Raw genomic sequence first — 23,225 nt, forward strand, 5'->3', positions numbered from 1 at the left:
TCTTCGCTCTCTTGTATACAAACATGTGGCTGTCTTCTGGAATTCTCACTTGTAAAACCAAATGCCAAGAAGCCATTGGCTTGAGTTCACTCCCAAGAGCCCTAGTATCTAAGAGGTACGACCAATCATCGTATTCGCAACTAGAACCATATACTGCACATTCTTGGACATACCACTGGTGTCACAAAAGGTAGGAGTCCTGTGGTCGTCTCTCCTTTGCTGACTTGTCTGTTTTCTTTCCCCTCCCCCAGAAAGAAAACAGACAAGTCAGCAAAGGAGAGATGACCACAGGACTTCCAGGGGTAGGGACTGGGTGAGGCAGAAGACAAAGCAGAATCTCTGAAGGATCTCATGAAATGTCCTGGAGCCAGGCCCACAGAGAAAGAGAGTCTAGGCTAAGAAAGTAGAGTTTGAGTGGTAGGCAGACAGAAGGACAGAGGGCTTAATCAACAGGCACCATTGAGAGGCAGAGACCCGAGGCAGCAATGTTGTAAGAACAGCACCAGGAGGGAAAGTAGAGTCTGAGATTCCTCGTCGGAACCATAACTGGGATTAGAGGTCGGAAGTATCAGGAATGTCCCACCCTCCCACCTACCTGCCCAACAGTAGAGGCAAAAGTAAACTCTCCTTGGAGGAAAGTTTCCTGAAACAGGCCCACGGGTCTCGCACAGATGGAAAGCATGCATGAACTTACAAATGAAGTTCACCAAACACACAGAAAAACAAGCCACAATGTGTGAGAATCAGCAGACAAGAAACAAAGGTTTAAATGGAAAGAACTGTAGATACTGTAACTGTTTGACATAACAGAAAATAGCTATGTATGAAATTTATAAAATTTATAAAAGAAAAATGCAATTACAAAGATAAATATACAGTAAAACTATGAGAAATAAGCAGATAGAATTGAAGAGGTTATAATTTACAGGTATAAAAAATATAATTGAAATTATATATGTTAGATTAAAAAGCTCAATCAATGTCAATAAATAGATTAGGGAACGAATAATAGGTTAAAGGAAACACAGAAGCCAGGGAATGGGGCTGCAGGTTCCACCCTCTAATTATACTTTGGTCTTTCTGGTGACTAGCACCCACCCTGAAGCTATCCAAGGGCCACTGGACATCTTATTAACATACAAAAGACACTCATTAATCTGGAGACTAAGGGCTTTAGGAATTCTATGCCAGGAGCCAGGGACAAAGACCAAATAATTTATTTTTTTATTTTGTAACGTTTTCTTTTAAGCTAATGTTGTCTTTTAGTGGATTTATATTTATGTGATTATGTTTCACACCTTGAAAGTAGGACCTTCAGTCTTTTGACACTTAACAACCAAGAGTATAATTTTTTCATGGCATTGACTGAATTAATAAAAATGAATCTTTTATTTGGTATTGATACACTTAATTTGTATATTGGGACCTACAAAATGGAGGCAGACCCAGTCACCCAGCCCACATCACAAATCTAAACTTAAGCCATCCTGCACTTATGGAAATGCCTCACTATCAAGGAAGGTGAACACCAGTCAGAATCTTCCAACTCAGCTTTAGCTAGCTTACCCCACCCCAGAAAATAGAACTACCTAGCCTTTAAGGAGATCACCCAAGCTCATTGCCAATCATGCCCTGTACCATACTGCTGCCCCTAACAGTCTCTACAATTTACTCTTGCCCAAAATCCCTTGGGAGGAGTGCTCTACTGCTTATGAGGCACTGCACTCCCCCAATCCACGGATTATTTTCCTCCTAATAAAGGACATCAAACTCGTTACTAAATTGTTTCGGGTTTGTCATTTCACAGTATACTTAGCATAAACTGGGATAGAATTTGTTTTTCCAGAAAGTTTTTTTTTAAGATATTTGCTCCTTATTTATATGATGAAAAGAAGGGAAGCGTGGTTCAAAGTACTCTTGAGAAGTTTCTCTACAAAGAGATAAAGCCCTTTAATTCTCAATGTTTCTGATGTTTTCAATAATTTAGATAAAATATTTAAATATTTACTATTTTAAAGAATTTCCCTATACGTTTATAACCTACAGTAGGAGTTTTTAATGTTTTAACAAAAATTTTTAAAACATTCTAACTGCAATAATTGACATATAATATTGTATTCATTTTGGGTTTGCAACATAATGATTTGAGATATGTATATGTTGCAAAATGACTGCCACCATGTTTAGTTAACATCCATCACCACAAATTTGTAGTCACAAATTTTGAATATGTGTGTGTGATGCAAATTTTTAATTAAGATCTACTCTTTCAGCAACTTTTGAATATACAATACAATATTGTTACCTATAGTCATCATGCTGTAAATTATATCCCTAGAACTGATAGTTTGAAGTTTACACCTACTGATGACATTCACCCATCTTACCCACCCCCTGAAAGTTATTTTTTAATGCAATTAAACTTGAGTGAAAGAGTCACAAAATCTCATAAGCGACCTGTGGTACGAAGAAAAATGGACTCCAAAATGTCTATCGCCTAATTCACAGAACTGGTGACTGTTACTTTACACAGCAAAAGGGGCTTTTCAGATATGATTAAAGTTAGGGACTTTGAGATGAGGACATTACTCTGGATTATCAAGGTGGGCTTAATCTAATCACATAACTATTAAAAGTAAAAAATCTTGGTGCTTCCCTGGTGGCGCAGTGGTTGAGAGTCCGCCTGCCGATACAGGGGACACGGGTTCGTGCCCCGGTCCGGGAAGATCCCACATGCCGCGGAACGGCTGGGCCTGTGAGCCATGGCCGCTGAGCCTGCACGTCCGGAGCCTGTGCTCCGCAACGGGAGAGGCCACAACAGTGAGAGGCCCGTGTACCACAAAAAAAAAATAGTAAAAAATCTTTCCCAACTGTGGTCAGAGAGATGTGATGACAGATAAAGAAGCAGAAGAAAGAAGGCACAAAAAGACAGCCACCTGCCATTGCTAGCTTTGAAGACAAAAGGGCCTACATGTCAAGGAATGAGGCTGGCATCTAGAAACTCAGAATGACCACCAGCCAACATCCAACAAAGAAACGGGGACCTCAGTCCTTCAACTGCCAGGAAATAAATTCTGAGTTGAATGAGCAAGGAAACAAGATTCTTGACTAGAGTCTCCATAAATGAGTACAGCCTTGTCAACACTTTGATTTTAGCCCAATGATACCTGGATCAGATTTGTAACCTTCAGAAATAAAAGATAATAAATTTGTGTGTTTAAACCACTAAGTTTGTGGTAGTTTGTAATGGCAGTAAGAGAAAACTAATACTTCCTGCACTGTTGGTGGGAATGTAAATTGATACAGCCACTATGGAGAACACTATGGAGGTTCCTTAAAAAATTAAGAACAGAACTACCATATGACCCAGCAATCCCACTACTGAGCATATACCCTGACAAAACCGTAATTCAAAAAGAGACGTGTACCACAATGTTCACTGCAGCATTATTTACAATAGCCAGGACATGGAAGCAACCTAAATGTCCATCAACAGATGAATGGATAAAGAAGATGTGGCACATATATACAATAGAATATTACTCAGCCATAAAAAGGAACGAAATTGAGTTATTTGTAATGAGGTGGATGGACCTAGAGTCTGTCATATAGAGTGAAGTCAGAAAAAGAAAAACCAATACTGTATGCTAACACATATTTATGGAATCTAAAAAAATGGTACTGATGAACCTAGTGGCAGGGCTGGAATAAAGACGCAGACATAGAGAATGGACTTGAGGACATGGGGGGTGGGGGGAAGATCGGACAAAGTGAGAAAGTAGCGTTGACATATATACACTACCAAATGTAAAATAGATAGCTAGTGGGAAGCTGCTGCATAGCACAGGGAGATCAGCTTGGTGCTTTGTGGCGACCTAGAGGGGTGGGATAGGGAGGGTAGGAGGGAGGCTCAAGAGGTAGGGGATATGGGGATATATGTATACACACAGCTGATTCACTTTGTTGTACAGCAGAAACTAACATAACATTGTAAAGCAAGTATACCCCAATAAAGATGTAAAAAAAAAAAGAAAACTAATTCAGGACCACAGTGAAAAGAGAAGTAACTTTCTCAAAGTCATAGAACTTTTAGGGATAACACTGGGGCTAGGACATTGTTTTCATATTTTGGCCGCACAGCAGTATATGGGATCTTAGTTCCCCAACCAGGGCTTGAACCCGCACCCCCTGCAGTGAAAGTGCAGACTCCTAACCACTGGACCACCAGAGAAGTCCCCTATTAATTTAATATTTTTAAAATTTAAATATACCTTTATTTTCCTGGTAATAAATTTGAACTGCTTCTTAGTGGACATTTAGCAAATTAACAGATGTTCTGAAAGATACAGATAATGATGGTTTTAAATTAATGTCAATTAGTTTTCAAGGAAAAGAATCATAAGAACTTTTATTTTGGCTTAGATGAAAAGAATTTCCATTTTTTTTAAAGTTTTAAATCACACATATCACATAAGAAATGTTCATTTTATTGGCTACAGACAGATGTAGGCCTCAATCAAAAGGTTATTTGCTTTGCAACAAAAACAATAAAATACCTAGCAATAAATTTAACCAAGAAGGTGAAAGTCCTGTACACTAAAAACTGTAAGACATTGTTGAAAGAAACTGAAGAGGACACAAAGAAAAGATATTTTACTCTCATGGATTGGAAGAAGAAACATTGTTTAAATGTCCATATTACCTACAAAAATCTTCATATTTGATACAATTCCTATCAAAATCCCTATGATGTTTTTCAAAATATAGAAGAAAAAAATCCTAAAGTTTATATGGAACCACAAAAACCCCAAATAGCCAAAGTAATCCTAAAAATTACAAAGCCATAATAATAAAACATCATGATACTGGCAGAACAGACATACAGATCAATGGAACAGAATTAAGAGCCCAGAAATAAACCCATACATATATGGATAATTAATTTACAATAAGGAACAAAAAACATACATTGGAGAAAGGATAAACTCTTCAATAAAAGTCACACGCAAAAAGATAAAACTAGACCACCATCTCACAACATACACAAAAATCAAATCAAAATGGATTAAAGACTTGATTGTAAGACCTGAAACCATAAATTCCTAGAAGAAAACCTGGGCATCATTGACATTAACCTTAGTAATATCCTTCTGAATATGTTTCTTCAAGCAAGGGAAACAAAACAAAAATAGACAAATGGGACATCAAACTAAAAAGCTTCTGAACAGCAAGGGAAACCAGCAACAAAATGAAAAGACAACCTACAAAATGGGAGAAGAGATTTGCAAATCATATATCCAATAAGGGATTAATATCCAAAATATATAAAGAACTTAAAAAACTCAACAACAACCACCAAAAAAAAACCAAACCCCAAACAACCCAACTAAAAAATGCGCAGAGGACATGAACAGACTTGTTTACAAACAAGACATACAGATGGCCAACGGGCACATGAAAAGATGTTCACCATCACTAAGCATTAGGGAAATGCAAATCAAAACCACAATGAGGTATCACGCCAATTAGAATGGCTATTTTTAAGTAGGCAAGAAATAACAAGTGTTGGAGAGGACATGGAGAAAAGGGAACACTCATACCCTGTTGATGGGAAGGTAAATTCGTGTAGCCACTAAGGAAAACAGTATAGAAATTCCTCAAAAAATTAAGAATAGATCCAGCTAGCCTACTTTTGGGTATTTATCCAAAATGAAAACACTAATGCAAGAAGATATATGCATCCCTATGTTCATTGCATTATTTGCAAGGTATGGAAACAGCCTAAGTACACATCAATAGATGGATGGATAAAGAAGATGTGGTGTGTATATGTGTATGTGTGAATATATATATATATATATACACACACACACATACATGGATGGACGACCTTGAGGGCATTATACTAAGTGAAATAAGTCAGATCACGAAAGACAAATACTGTATAATTTCACTCACGTGGAAAGTAAATAAATAGCAAAAAAACCCCAAACAAACATATAGACACAGAGAATAGAGTAGTGGTTACCAGCGGGGAAGGAGGAGGACGGCTGGAGCAAGCAATATGGGCAAAGTGAGTCAACTCTAGGGTAACGGATAGAAACTAACCTTTGGTGGTAAGCATGCTGTAGTGCATGCAGCAAAATCAAAATATGATGTGTATACATGAAACTTATATGACGTTATAATCCAGTGTTACCTAAATAATATTTTTGAAAAAGCTTTTTGCTGCAGTTAGTACTCTGAGAGCAGGTCAGGTTCCCTTGAGAGTTCAGACTGAAACTCTACATAAAGTATTACTTCATTAGTTTAATAAAATAACATATTTTAAAATATTATAAATAGAAGTCAAGAAAATAAAGACAACTTTTTTAAAAACCAAGAGATTGTAGAATTTTAAAATAAGCCATATAGGACTTATTAAAAGTTGGAAAGCCAGCAACCTGGAAGCCAGGAAGTGAACTTGGACTGGGAAGTAAACTCCTCATTGTGTAACCTTGGGGAAAAATTCCTCTGAGACTCAATATTCTCATCAGTAAACTAGTAGGGGACCAAATATGTTCCTGTCTGCATGCCATATTATGTTAAGAACAAAATAATACAATAGAGATGAAAGTCATGTCTAAAGAGATTACAGAAAATATTCTGAACTAAAAGCCAGAAGATCTTAGTGTTACTTCCCAATCTGCCATGTGACATTGTCTAATATCATTCCTCAAAATTTTAGTTCTACCATCTGCAAAATAGAAATAGTAAAACATTCTCTTCCACCATCACAGGATGCCATGGTTGAAAAGTATTTTCAAATAAGAAAGCTATATGTACCTGAGACTTTTTTGGTACATGAAAGGATAACTCACTCTCAAGAAGCCATGTCCAAAGAAATCAAAATACTTTCTGAGTAAATGATGTGATAATGTGTTGTGGATGGAATTGTTCTCTCAGGTATATAAATAATTTTGTGATTCCTAGATGACTATGTGAAGCCACAAGTTTGGATTAATTCACAAAGGAGCTTCAACATTAAAAGAAATAATACTCTTTGAAAGAGAACCATTAAGTATATGCATCAGACTAACAGAGGAGAGACCTAAAGTCAAGTCAAAAAGAAAGGCATAGCACAGAAACTTTCTGGAAGTCAAGAGGTAAACAGTAACAATGTTGAGACACTGAAGAGGCTTCATGAAGAGTGGACTCTGCCCTATGGGTTTTCAGATATACTTGAAAGGGTCATAAAATATCCTAGTAATAAGAACTATCACACAGCTGGCTCACTCATTGCTTTGGATGTAATTTGGGATTTATTACACTTCATTATATTCAGAAACATAAAAGTAGAAGACTTGTTTTTTGGTATTTGCTATCTGATGGAAAAATTTTGCCTTACAAAGATAATTAGAAGACTAATATTTATGTTTACAACACAATTCCACCAAATTAATCATACATGCTTAGATAGGCCAGGTACCTCCTCCTTTTTGATAAAAAATTTAAAAGAATGGAGGGTGTATTCTGTTCAGCTGGTCAGAATCCAGAAATTCTCATAATTGCTTATTACTTGTACTTTCCACTATTGAGACCAAAAATGTTGACCTGCTATTGAGAATTTTCCAGAAACCATCCTGGAGGCTATTATACTGTTTCTGGACAAACTGCGATTACTTATCCCTCTCTCCTCGCAGTTATTTACAAACATCAAGCTTTCCATTTGGATTAAACTTTTAATTTCCCAACTAGTAGAGCACCTCTTGGCAAATCCATCATATGAAATTCTTATGTCTTTGTAAAATATAGGGTTTTGAATACAATCACTAGATCACCAAATAGAAACAAAAGAGTAAAATATTATTTTAATTTTTAAAAGAATACTAGTTAAGAAATAACACAACCATAATAATAATTGAATTGTAAAGATGAACAATAAAAATAAATTATTATAATATATTCATTCATACAATGAGTTGAAATGACTCTTTAAAATCCCTGCCATTCATTCCTTATCTTTGGAATTTCTGAGACCTGGATTTAAATCTGCTCTCCGATGCTTATTAATTATAGGAACTTAATCTACTTACCCTTCTCAATTTACAATGCACTTGGTTAGAATATCTACTTAATATGACTGTAGTGAAAATTAAAGATAATATATACAAAGCTCTTACCATAATTCTTGTTACCTAATAACGTATCAATAAAAGGAAGATTTTTGTTTGTTTGTTTTCTTGGTCCATAACCACAGGAAACAGAGGAAACTCATTCTACTTTCACAAATTAAAGATCTTGAGAGGTAGATTCTAGTGCTCACTAGTGCTCTAGTGCTCAGCAAAGTCATGGTACTAATCAAAGCAACATTTTAGAACTTTATAGAACTTTATCATTTATAACACTTTATAAATATCTCATCTGATACAAATCCATAGCAATAGCCAATTCATACCCTTTTTGAGATAAGACAATTGGGATTCAGAGAAATTAAGTGACTTTTTAATAATAACTGTTAGTGTAGTAGATATATTTTGGTTGCTGAGGACTTTTCTTCATCCTGGAAAATGTCTTGCCTTCCACTTCATTCATAAGCCTCCTGTGAGAACTTCCAAGTCTTAAGTAAATCCATACTCCTGACAACAGCCGATTGGCCCAAGAGTAGGGACAAGACTCAAGCGGAGTCAATAATAGCAGACGACATTCACAGTGGCCACAAGTGATTGGTCCAAGGAGGACCTCTGACGCAATCTGGGCCAAAGGGTCTCTTCTCAAGATTCTTTGGGCTTAAGCCAAGAAAGTTTCTCTCTGATGACAGGGCTTTGATATGTTTAACTCCAGAGCTGCTGGCATCTGTGACTTCTGTAGAATGGGGAATGTTATTCTGAGCCAGAGAAAATGAGGTTTTCTTATACTAAGTTCGGTGCTCTTTTCACCAGACGGACTACTAATAGTCACCACTGTTCTCTGAATACCCCCTTTTGCCATTTTTATTCATTTGATTTTGGAGCCTCAGCAGGTAAAAGCTATAAAGGGTGGTGTACAAATTAATTCACACACTATTAAGTATATAAGGAAATATATATACAGTATATATGAAGGAAATGACAAAACAAAGAGGGACAGACCCATGTCCTAAAATTGCTTCAATTCATCCGGTACACATTCTAGTACAGCTGGTGAATACTGAATTTACTAAACTTGCTCTGTTCCATATAACCCCAGCTCATTCCACATGGTTTTTTTGTTTGTTTGCTTTTTGCTTCTTAAAATGCCCAACCTCCAGTCCACAACCTTGACATCTCTTCATCTAGCTAACTGTTGTTACTCAGGTCTCAGTGTAGAGATAATTTATTCCAGGAAGCCTTCTCTAGTCTCCAAGTTTGGGCTCTATGCACCTCCTCCATGCTCCATGAGCACCTGTATTAAATCCACGGTAACTCCTATCCTATTACCTGATAAAAGTTCACCATACAATCCCAAGACAGCAATAACCATCCTGCTCAGTACTATATCTTCAGTAGCTGGGATTGTGTTTAACATATAGCCAACACTCAAATTTTTATGATAATCTTTGTGAATAAACTTCTTTGGGGATTTTTATAAAATTCATATCATTCCCCACCTCCAAACATATCATTGATAAGGTATCATACTTACTAATGAAAACATTTGAGTTACTCAGTTGTGTTGGGAAGGACATTAGATTGAAAACAACTCAGTTGTAAAATGCCTGAAGTCACATAAAAAAATATTAAAGGCAAATTTAGATGGGCAGTGAAATGAGAATTGCCTTCAAAGTATGTTCAGATAATTTTATTTATATGATAATAGAGAATGAGAATTAATATCTATAGTCCACCAAAGGACAACAAGAATGCCAAACACTATACCCTGGGAAAGCAATTTGCAACAGGTCAAAACTGAAAATTGTAAAATGGTTCTCATATAAATGGCTATTGACTCTTAAATTTTGGCAATAACATTGTAAACTATGTATCATCAAAACCAAAATGGTTTTCCTTATGTGAGTGGACATAACTATGTAACCACATCTCTCTCAGAATATATTAGAAATGACAGTGATATAATAAAAAAAAAACTCAGTTAAAAAAAAAACTCAGTTAAAGAAATATATATACTATTCAGATTTCACCAGCAATATAAATGGTATGAAGCAAATGAACCTCTCACTGGGTGACATCAATCTGACATAAACAATAGCACCAGGAGAGAAACATACCCAAATACACTTCGGTCACAAGGACTTAGGTTGAAGACAGGTAGAATGGAAGCCCAGTGTTTTAGTTTTTATCAACTGTTTGATTCAGTGTTTTCTTCCTATTGCTGATCTTGGCCCTTAGGAATACTCTATGTTTTTCTTGGATTTTTAGAAATAGCACATTTCAAATCACAGGGCAATGTGCATTCTAGGCCAGGAAAATGGCAATGCCTAGTAATGTGGTATGCCTAAGATTTTACTTGGCACATGTGTCTAATAAATACTTGTTGAATAAATGAATGAATAAACAAATCTGTTCACTGCTTCGCTATACACTTTGAACTTAATTCTTTATTTTTGAATATGCCTTTTCCTTTTTTAATTGATTGTTAACAACATCAAAAACAAAAAAACCTGGGCAATGTATGAGAGCAAAGCAGTACTACTCATAACCAGAATTGGCAACTTCTCAAAAGTCTTGAGTTTAACACCCACCCCTCCCAAAGTATGCTCAATATGTTTGTCATTAAAAAACTTTGGGTTTGTTTGCAGAAGAGCATTAGTCAAATCCAATGTTTTCTTTGGATCAAGTATTTGAATATGAATCTATTCATCACTCTTAGCATGAGAAGAGACCAATGGATACATTTCCCCAGAAAAGACCAATAAAAAATAAAAGAGGGACAAATAAATTATATAAGCACCAACTACGGAGCCATAAAGTCAGAAGAAGACATAATAATAATCATTTTATCATCAAACCAATGTGTTTAGTAAACTAAGTAAAATGGACAATTTCCTACAAATATGTACTTAGTGTAACTACCTCAAGAAGAAAAAGAAAACATAAACAGTCCTAAATCATTAAAGAAATTATATTGGTAGTTGAAAATCTACCCAGGTAATCAAAAGTATCTCAGACTGTATTACAGATGAATTCTACTGAACAATAAAGGAAAAGATTGTTACAAACTTCACAAGCTCTACCAAAGAAAAAAGAAATACCATGTTTTATCTTTTTTTAGGATAGTATAACCTTCTTACCAATATCACAGTATAAAAAGGAAACTTTAGCAAAACTCACTTATGAACAGAATTGAAACAAAAAGGGGTAATGCAAGTTGGATTTGTTCCATGAATGAAAGAATATTTTAACAATAGAAGATGTTATGCAACACATAAACAGATTAAACAACATTCAGATAACCATATAGGCAAGAAAAGAATTCAGTAAAATTCTATACCAGTTAATATAAAACTTTTATAAAAGCAGGAAGAGAATTTCATTACTCAATAAAGAGGATCTACATAAAAACTAAAAAAGAACGTAGTTAATAATGAATCATTAGAAGCACCCCCTTTAAAATCAAGAGTGGATTGTTTCTGTCATCATCACTTGTCATCCACTTAGCCCTGGAGATACAAGCCATCACAGTAAGATGGGGAAAATAAGGTTTAAGTGGATAAACATTGATAAGAAAGAAACTAAACAATTATTATTCAATAATTTATAATTATTCATATAGATATCATAAGAGGAAACACAGGCAATGTGTGAGAATTACTAAGAAAATACATCAAGATTGATGGACATAGGTAGATTATTTTTAATGATGCTTATTCCTATATACTAGCAACAAGAGAAAATGAGATTTAAAAAAAAAGCATTTTAGATAATTTAAAAAAACACAACGGGTAAAAATAAACATAAGGGAAAAGCTTTGTGCATGTTCCAGAAGAAGCACAAGGCTCTGGCACTAGCCCCCTGGCTCTAGTCTGCACCTGCCAAGACAGCAGCCCTAGGTACCCCAGAGAAAGCTTCAGTCCATGCTTGTTTCAGCTCCAGCACTCCCACCAAAACTACCAGCTACATGTAGACTGCTTAGGGACACTCCTATACAAGGACATGCCTTCAAGACTGGGATAGTCTAATTTCATAGAGACAGAGAAATTCAAACAAAATGAGACTACAGAAGAGTATGTTCCAAATGAAAGAACAAGATGACCCTAATGGAATGGAGATAAGTAATTTACCTGGTAAAGAGTTCAAAGAAATGGTCATAAAAATACTCATGAAACTCAGGAAAAGAATAAAGGAACACAGTGAGAACTTCAACAAAGAATTAGAAAGTATAAAAAAGACCAATCAGAGCTGAACAATACAATAACTGAAATGAAAAATACTCTAGAGGGAATCAAAGCAGATTAGGTGATACAGAAGAACACATAAGTGACCTGGAAAAGAGAATAGTGGAAATCACCAAATCAGAATAGCAAAAAAAAATAAATAAATAAAATAATGAGGATAATTTAAGGGACCTCTGGGACAACATCAAATGTACTACTATTCACATTACAGGGGGTTCCAGAAGGATAAAAGAAAGAGAAAGGGGCAGAAAGTTTATTTGAGGAACTAATGGCTGAAAACCTAACCTGGGGAAACTAACACATGTCCAAGTCCAGGAAGCACAGAGTCCCAAATAAGAGGAACCCAAAGAGAACCATGTCAAGACATATCATAATTAAAGTGGCAAAAATTAAAGATAAAGAATTTTAAAGGCAGCAAGAGAAATAGAGTCACATAAAAGAGAACACCTTTGAGGCTATCAGCTGATCTTCAGCAGAAACTTTGCAGGCTATAAGGTAGTGGCATAATATATATAAAGGGCTGAAATAAAAAACCTACAATCAAGGATCCTCTACCCAGCAAGGTTATTATTCAGAATTGAAGGAGAGATAAAGAGTTTCTCAGACAAGCAAAAACTAAAAGAGTTCATCACCACTAAGCATGACTTAAAAAAGAAAAATAGTAAAAGGTCTTCTTTAGGTGAAAAAGAAAAGGACACAACGAAAAATAAGAAAATAAATTTTAAAATCTCACTGGTAAAAACAAATATATAGTAAAGGTAGTTAGTGGTCAACCACTGATAAAGCTAGCATAAAGGTTAAAAGACAAAGTCATAAAATAAACTATAACTATGATAAATAGTTAAGGGATACACATAAAGATGTAAAATATGACATCAAACAATAAAACATGGGGGAAGAGGGAGTAAAACATGTAGAGCTTTTAGAATGGGATTGAACTTGAATGACTATCAGTTTAAAACAAATAGGGATAACATAGGTTGATAAACATGAACCTCAAAGTAACCCCAAACCAAAAACCAACAATAGATACACAAAAAATAAGAAAGAAAACCAAGCATAACACTAAAGGAAATCATCAAACCACAAAGAATGAGACTAAAAGAAGAAGAAACAGAAAAGGACTATAAAAACAATCAGACAACAAGTAACAAAATGGTGATGAGTACATACCTATCAATAACAACTTTAAATATAAATGGAATAAATGCTCCAACCAAAAGACAGAGGGTAACTGGATAAATAAAAATAATACCCACCTATATGCTGCCTGCAAGAGACTCACGTCAGAGCTAAAAACACACACAGACTGAAAGTGAAGGGATGGGAAAAGATATTTCATGAAAATGGAAATAAAAAGAAAGCTGCAGTAGCAATCCTCATATGAGATAAAATAGACTTTAAACAAAATCTATAACAAAAAACAAAAAAGGGCATTACATAATGATAAAGGGGTCAATCCAAGAAGATGCTATAACATTTTGTAAACATATATGCACCTAACACAGAAGCAATTAAATATATAAAGCAAATAGTAACAAATATAAAGGGAAAAATGGATAGTGATATAATAATAGTACCCCACTTACATCAATGTATAGATCATCCAGACAGAAGATCAATAAGGAAACAGTGATCTTAAATGGCACATTAGACCAGATGAAATTGATCAATATCTACATTCCATCCCAAAAGAGAAGAATACACATTCTTTTCAAGTGCACATGGAACATTCTCCAGGATTATATCACATACTAGTCTACAAAAATAAGTCTCAATAAATTTAAGAAAACTGAAATCATATCAAGCATCAACAACACTGATATGAAATTAGAAATCAATTACAAGAATGAAACTGGAAAAAAAATAAACATGTGGAGACTAAACAGCATGTTACTAAAAAAAAAAAATCAATGGGCCAATGAAGAAATCAAAGAGGAAATTTTAAAATATCTTGAAATAAATGAAAATAGAAGCACAACTTTCTAAAATCTATCAAATTCAGCAAAAGCAGTTCTAAGAGGGAAGTTTATAGTGATAGAGGCCTACCTCAAAAAGCAAAACAAAAAAAATTCTCAAATAAACAACCTAACTTTACAACTAAATGAATTAGAAAAACAAAGCCCAAGGTAGTAGAAGGAAAGAAATAATAAAGATCGGAGCAGAAACCAAAATATAATAGAGACCAAAAAGAAAAATGCCAAAGATCAATGAAACTAAGAGCCAGTTTTTTTTCTGGAAAAGATAAATAAAATTAATAAGCCTCTACCCTGACTCATCAAGAAAAAAAGATAGAGGGCCCAAATAAATAAAATTAAACATTAAAGAAGAAAAGTTACAATTGATATCACAGAAATAAAATCATAAGAGAACACCATAAACAATTATAAGCCAACACATAGGACAACCTAAAAGAAATGGATAAATTCCTAGAAAAACACAATCTTCCAAGATTGAATCAGGAAAAAATAGAAAATCTGAACAGATTGATTACTAGTAATGAAATCGAATCAGTAATCAAACTCCAACAAAAAAGGTCCAGAACCAGATGGCTTCACAGGGGAATTCTGACACACATTTAAAGAAGAGGAAATACCTATTCCTCTGAAACTGTTTCAAAAAACTGTAGAGGAGCTAACACTTCCAAGCTCATTTTATGAGGCCAGCATTACCCAAATTCTAAAACCAGACAAAAAAGCTACAAAAGTGAAAAATTACAGGTCAATACCCCTGACAAACATAGATGCAAAAATACTCAGCAAAATTAGCAAACCAAATTTGACAATACATTAAAAAGATTATACATCATGATCAAGTGGGATTTATTCCAGAGATACAAGGATGGTTCAATATCCACAAAACAATCAACGTGATACACCACATTAATAAAACAAAGGAGAAAAATCACATGATCATTTCAATAGATACAGAAAAAGCCTTTAACAAAATTCAGCATTCACTCATGAAAAAAACACTCAACAAAGTTGGTATAGAGGGAATATACCTCAACATAATAAAGGCCATATATGAGAAACCTACAGATAACAACATATTCAATGGTGAAATGCTGAAAGCGTTTCCTCTAAGATCTGGAACACAACAAGGATGCCCTCTCTCACCACGTCTATTTAATATAGTATTAGAAGTCCTAACCACAGCAATCAGACAAGAGAAAGAAATAAAAGGCACCCAAACTAGAAGAAAAGACATAAAAGTGTTGCTATTTGCAGATAGCATACTAAATCTAGAAAACTCTGAAGTCTCCACCAAAAAACTATTAGAACTAATAAATGAATTCAGTAGAGCTGCAGGAGGTAAAATTAATATACAGAATCTGTTGCATTTCATACACTAGTAATAAATTATCAGAAGGTGAAATTAACAATCCCATTAACAATCACATCAAAAAGAATAAAATACCTAGGAATAAGTTTAACCAGGAAATGTAAGACTTGTACTCTGAAGACACAAATAAATGAAAAGATATCCCATGCTTGCTCATAGATTGGAAGAATTAATATTGTTAAAATGTCCATACTACCACAATGCAATTCCTATCAAAATACCCGTGGCATTTTTCACAGACCTAGAATAAATGATTCTGACATTTGTTTGGAACCACAGAAGACCCCAAACAGACAAAGCAATCTTGAGAAAAAAAAGAATAGAGCTGTAGGTATCATGCTCACTGATTTCAAATTATACTACAAAGTTAATGGTAGTCAAAACTGGCACATGAACAGGCACAAAGATCAATGAAACAGAATACAGAGCCCAGAAATAAATGCACTCACATATGGGCAATTAATCTATGATAAAGTAGGCAAGAATATACTACAGGGAAAAGACAATCTCTTCAACAAGTGGTGTTGAGAAAACTGGACAGCTACAGGTTAAAGAATGAAACAAGACCATTTTTTCATACTATATACAAAAATGAATTCAAAATGGATTTAAATGTAAGACTTAAAACCGTAAAACTCATAGAAGAAAACATAGGCAGTACACTCTTTGATACCAGTCTTAGCAACATTTTGTCTGGATCTGTTTCTCAGTCAAGTGAAACAAAAGCAAAGATACAAATGGGACAAGATTAAAGAGATTTTTCACAATGAATAAAACTATCAGCAAAATGAAAAGGCAACTTACTGAACCAGAGAAGATAGTTGCAAATGATGTGTTTGATGAGGATTAGCATCCAAAATACATAAAGTACTTGTACAACTCAATATCAAAACAACAACAAACAATTCAATTTATAAAATGGGCAGAGGACCTGAATAGACATTTTTCCAGAGAAGACATACAGATGGCCACAGACACAGGAAAAAATGCTCAACATCACTAATCATCAGGGAAATGCAAATCAAAACCACAGTGGGGTATCACCTCACACCTGTCCGAATGGCTACTGTAAAAAAGACAAGAAATAAGTGGGCGAGGATGTGGAGAAAAGGGAACACTTGTGCACCATTGGTCGGCATGTAAATTGGTGCAGCCACTATGGAAAACAGTATGAAACTTCCTCAAAAAATTAAAAATAGAACTACCCTATGATCCAACAATTCCACTCCTAGGTATTTATCTGAAGGAAAAAAACCCACTAATTTGAAAAGATATATGCAGCCCTATGTTCATTGCAGCATTATTTTTTTTTTGGTATGGAAAATATTTTAATATTTTTCTCAGGTTCTCCACATTTAAATATATAAGCCTTTTTTTAAAATCTTTAGGCTTTATTCTATTTTTTAGCTGTAATTTTTTTTTCATTTTATTTCAAGCTTTGTCAAAAAATAGCAGCCAGAACTTCCCTGGCGGCTCAGTGGTTAAGAATCTGCCTGCCAATGCAGGAGACAAGGGTTTGATCACTGGTCCGGGAAGATCCCACATGCCACGGAGCCACTAAGCCCGTGCGCCACAACTACTGAGCCTGTGCTCTAGAGCCCATGAGCCACAACTACTGAGCCTGCACACAACTACTGAGCCCACGTGCCGCAACTGCTGAGCCCACGTGCTGCAACTACTGAAGCCTGCATGCTCTAGGGCCCACATGTTGCAACTACTGAAGCCTGTGCACCTACAGCCTGTGCTCCGTAACAAGAGAAGCCACCACAATGAGAAACCCGTGCACCGCAATGAAGAGTAGGCCCCACTCGCCACAACTAGAGAAAGCCCGCATGTGGCAACGAAGACCCAACGCAACCAAAAAATAGATAAATAAAATAAAATAGTAGCCGAAAATAGAATGAGTAAAGGAGTAGAAACAATAGCTAATTTCACTAAAGCAAAGTCAGGTTAAGATCTATTTGAAAAAAAAATTGTGAAGAAAGCTGGGAGAGATTACACTACTGAAAAATCCTGGGAGAGCCACAGCTGCTGTTCCTTCAGAGAATGTGAGTGATGTTGAAAGATTAATAACGTTTATTAATTAAAACATTAATTAATTAGAGTGATGTTATAAACTCCAGTACTCCAGTTGCCATAACAACCTGCTATATGTTGGTTTTCTTTTTTTTTTTCTTTTTTAATTGGGGTATAGCTGCTTTACAATGTTGTGTTAGTTTCTGCTGTACAACGAAGTGAATCAGCTAAATATATACAAATATCCCCTCTTTTTTTGGATTCATTGCAGCATTATTTACAATAGCCAAGGTATGGAAATAACCTAGATGTCCACTGATGGATGAAGGGATAAAGAAGATGTGGATATATATACAAAGGAATATTTCTCAGCCATTAAAAAATAATGAAATCTTGTCATTTGTGACCTCATGAATGGACCAAAAGGGTGTTATGCTAACTGAAATGAGCCAAAGACAAATACTGCCTGATTTTACTTATATGTACAATCTAAAAAGCAAAACAAATGAACAAACATAACAAAACAGAAAGAGTTACAGATACATAGATCAGGGCTTCCCTGGTGGCGCAGTGGTTGAGAGTCCGCCTGCCGACACAGGGGACGTGGGTTCGTGCCCCGGTCCGGGAAGATCCCACATGCCGCGGAGCGGCTGGGCCCGTGAGCCACGGCCGCTGAGCCTGCGCGTCCAGAGCCTGTGCTCCACAACGGGAGAGGCCACAACAGTGAGAGGCTCGCGTACCGCAAAAAAAAAAAAAAAAAGAAAAGAAAAGAAAAGAAATTGAAGAGGACATAAACAGATGGAAAGATATATTGTGTTTGCAGATTGGAAAAATTAACATTGTTAAAGTGACCATACTACCCAAGGAAATCTACAGATACAATGCAATCCCTATCAAAATACCAATGACATTTTTCACAGACCTAGAACAAATAATTCTCAAATTTTTTATGGATACACAAAAGGCCCTGAATAGCCAAACAATCTTGACAAAAAAGAACAAAGCTGGAGGTATCATGCTCCTTGATGTCAAACTATACTGCAAAGCTACAGTGATCAACATGATATGGTATGGGCACAAAAACAGACACATAGATCAATGAAACAGAATAGAGAGCCCGGAAATGAAATCAGCCTTATATGGGTAATTACTCTATAGCAAAGTAGGCATGAATATACAATGAGGAAAGAATGCTTCTTCAATAAATGGTGTTGGGAAAGTTGGACAGTTACACTCAAAAGAATCATACCATAAGACATTTTTAAATACCTATATAAGTGGAAGTTTGTACTGAAATGCAGTGTTTCTTCAACTTGACTGGGGCTGCATACTGGAACCACTCGGGGAGTTTTAAGGAGTACTGACACCTGGGCCCCACTCCCTGAAATTATGATTTAATTGGTCCAGCATGCACAAGGGGATTTGGAAGTTTGCTAATCTCCCCAAGTTATTCTAATGTGCAGGCAAGTTTGATTTCTAATGACTTAGTGGAAGCTGTGGTGCCCACTCAGATCCCCAGTGTAGGATAGAAACAGCTATTCTCCCAGCTGCTGGGCGTATAGGCAACTGATAGTTCTCAGATGACTCCTCTCTCTGGGACTTTCCCACAGATATTTTAGCTGAGGACAGCAGGACTGAAGCCCCCCGTATACCACTTCACAGTCACTTCTCTCAATTCCTTGCTCCAAAGATAACCACGAACTTGGATTAGGTGTTTTGTATTACATTTCTTTTTCCTTTTGCCACATATGTCTGTATCCCTAATGATACACAATAGGAGTTATATCATACTGAATATATTCTTCTTGCTTTATTTTTGTTTGTAAGAGTTATTCATATTAATAACTGTAATTCTAATTATTTATCTTTAAAGCTGCATAGATTTCCATTGTATGCTTATACTATAATTTTTCAATTTTTCTGATTCCTTGTATTTAGGTGATTCCATTTTTTCTTAAAGAGGTTGTTAGAGGATTTGGAGTTGCCCAAAACAATTTACAATTTCTTTAAATATACCAGAAGTTCCAGGTGGGATACAAAGTCTTTGAATATGTCACTATAAAAAGGGAGAGAAAAGAATGAGAAAAAGCACAAGAAGTGATTGAGATAAAAGCTAAGTGGGATCCGTGTCTCTGAAGCCCATCCAGGGGACCATTTTCTTACCTATATTTCTATCAAAACTTCATCTTCATTTTTTGTTTATCACAACTAACCTAAAACATTAAAAAAAAAATCTCACCTCTCTTCTCCCAAGGCAGCTCTAAAATGACATGTGAGGCAAACTGCATCCTACTACGGACAACTTCTTTTCCTCCTTACCCTATGTTGTCATATTTTCTCTTGCCTGTACATGGGATTGCAATCCTACAACATTAGCAGAAGAAAACATGGTACTCATAGATCATAGCCTCCATTTTGTAAACGGTGAGAGCCTGTTTTATAGTCAGACAACCTGGGATGAAATGATAATGTGTGAGGGAATTACTTCACATCCCTAAGTTTCAATTTCCTCATTTATAAAATGGGAATACAATTTAAAATTAAATACTTCAAGGGTTATATGTAGGAAAATTGAGATATGCATGTAAAGTCCTTGGCCCACAGTAAGTGCTCAATAAATGCTAGCTTTTTAAAAGATTGGTCTATATTCCTTATAAGATCGTACATCAACTAGAGCCACAGAATATTACCAAGTTGTGATTACTGCCATAAACTGACACCTCTAGTGGAGTAATCTTCTTGGATTCAGGGTATGCTGAATTCTGATGTATGAATTTCTTTATCGTCCCCCAGTTGGTCCAAAAGTCATTCACATGTGATGCGAATGTGATGCACATTCACAAAAGTGAACTTAAGGTAACCACTCATGAATTAGATTCATATACATTTTGTATATTACCTGATACACAATGGGTTTTGATCATATTTCAATTGCTTCCACAAGTTATATATTCCTAAATTTATTGTAACACCTTTGAAAAAAGTAATAAAAATCTATTGTGTAGTTTATGTCTTATAGGGCTGATAACTCTAGGGTCCATATTTTCATAGGTGGTTTCAAGGAAAGTGAGACTTCCCTGGACTTGCACGCAAAATTTGACATCTATGTGTATTCTTTTGAAGAGCATTTTGTTAACTTTCATCACATTTCAAAAAAAGTCTGTTACACAAAGTTGAGCAAGTCGTGGTTTACTGAAACCAAGCAATGAGTGATAAGCAATGATCTAGTGTTTCCCTTCTGTGTTGGTCCTGGTGGCCTGTGATTTATAAGGTCATTGCATGAACATGGCATCAATCTATCACCTAGTTCACCTTATGACAGTACATTTCTCCTCTCGTCAGTCACTCTCACTATAGATACACTGTGAAACCACCTCTATACTGTTATGGATACAGTGAACTTCCATCCTAGTTTGTCTGGGACAGTCTTATTTTATACCTGTCCCCCAGTGTAATTATTCATGATACGTCTTTCACTCCTCAAACTGTCCCCGTTTGAATGATATGATTACCATAAACTCAACTCAAGAATGGCTGAGGACAAGGATCTGGGCCTTTGATGAAGCATTTTCGTCTGTTAAAAAAAACAAAAACAAAAGAAACTGAAATCAACTTCCAAACAAACGTAGCTAGTCTTGTCAGCAGCCAAGAGAGATAAGCCACAACCAAGCTCACCAACCTTCAATAAGTCCTTGCCCCAAACAGGGGCTACAGGCCCCCACATCAGATGTTAACTGAGGAGTCAGAATGGGGCTAGGTGGTTGGAAAGAAGCCATTCTCTACACTGCAGATTGTAGGAGAAAGAAGCAGTTCTATGACAGCATGATGAAGGGTCACTTGCCCCAGCACTGCCCTTTCACTGGCAAACTACCTGACCTCTGAACTGATATAGCTACTTTTAGAACTCAAGATTCTCAGAATTCTTTGTAACTTGTCCAGATCCCAAAACTAACTTAATAATTCCCAGAAAGAAAACATGCTGTGAAAATTCCTAAAGTAATACCAGTAGTCAGTCTTAGTTGTGCACTTTATTTATTTTTTTTAATAAATTTATTTATTTTGGGCTGTGTTCGGTCTTCGTTGCTGCGTGCGGGCTTTCTCTAGTTGTGGCGAGTGGGGGGGGCTACTCTTCGTTGCAGTGTGCGGGCTTCTCACTGCGGTGGCTTCTTTTGTTGCAGAGCGTGGGCTCTAGGCGCAAGGGCTTCAGTAGTTGTGGCGCTCGGGCTTAGTTACTCCGTGGCATGTGGGATCTTCCTGGACCAGGGCTCAAACCCATGTCGCCTGCATTGGCAGGCAGATTCTTAACCACTGCACCACCAGGGAAGTCCCTAGTTGTGCACTTTAAATGAAAAAAAAAAATCTACTATATTTTTCATGCTACATGTTTCACGACAGTAAGAATGTGCGAATATGAGAATGAAAGCACAATGGATATTGACAGATGGTCAAAACTAAAATATTATCAAGTGAAAGTTGAACATAACATTGTTTTGAAAATTATTTTGACTGAGGCCACAAAAATGAATTAATTTCTATCCTAGTGGTATGGAACTCTGTGATATGAAACTCTTCAAAAACAAAAGAACATCCCAAGTTTCAAATCTATTACCCACAAAAACAATTCACAAAGTAATAAAGTGGTGGTAAATATGAATAAGAAGAAAATAAAGACAAAATTTTATAACCAAATCTAAAATTAGGTAAAATATTATATGCTAAGTGGGGAGATTCCGTATCATGAAAATCTCAGAAATTTTTTTTTCTTTTAGAAAATAGCTAGAGCTGTAAGTAAATTGAATTATGTGAACATCTGATGTCAGTGAAGGTTAGGTAAATATCACTGGAATCCACCTGGCTTAAGGAGTAAAATTCCTCTTTTGAAAGTATTTTATTAAAGGAAGAAAAACATTTAATTTTATAATCTCCAAGGAGAAAAATCCTAATGAATAAGTACCTATCCTACAAAAATCAAACAGAATCTGTATTCTAACAGAAGTACTGATGGTCTCACTGAATATTCATATGCTGCTGAGATTTCCCCTACAGCTTGAAGTGAGTGAAAGTTCACCCATAAGTGGCCCCTAGGGACATGCTCCTTGTTCAAAAATTCAATCTCACTATGTGAAGTAAAACCCAGTTGTATGTCAACCTTGAAGGGATGGGTGTTTTTTTATTTGGCATAAGAATGTGATATGTAGAACATGAGCTGGGAACAAAGTTTAACCTAGTTCCCACCCAAAGCCTAAATCCAAATGAATCTCTCTTGGGTTTTATCTGCCTGGTACAATAGAAGCTCTGTCAAGTTAGAAGAAAGCTGTGATGTGATGGGCTATGTAGACTCCTCCCCACAGCAGTGGAGTCAGTGCCAAAAACCTGGAAATTTAATAGGATGAAACCATATCCTGTCTGGACTTCCCATCCTCATTTATACCCAACCATTCCTTGTTTGGCCATCTGAAGCTATTCCAAAAGACATACTATTCTATCAACAAAATGTAGGCAATGTTATTGA

The 23,225-nt window shown here is 35.8% G+C and overlaps 1 long non-coding RNA gene across 4 annotated transcripts in view; it reads right to left on the reverse strand.

Moving 5' to 3' along the window:
* LOC307176419 overlaps positions 1 to 23,225 on the reverse strand; it is a 224,556-nt gene that overhangs the window by 86,537 nt on the left and 114,794 nt on the right. The gene's annotated exons all lie outside the window — the stretch shown is intronic.

The sequence above is a fragment of the Stenella coeruleoalba genome (genome assembly GCF_951394435.1).
Source record: "Stenella coeruleoalba genome assembly, chromosome: 17".
NCBI classification, from domain to species: domain Eukaryota; kingdom Metazoa; phylum Chordata; class Mammalia; order Artiodactyla; family Delphinidae; genus Stenella; species Stenella coeruleoalba.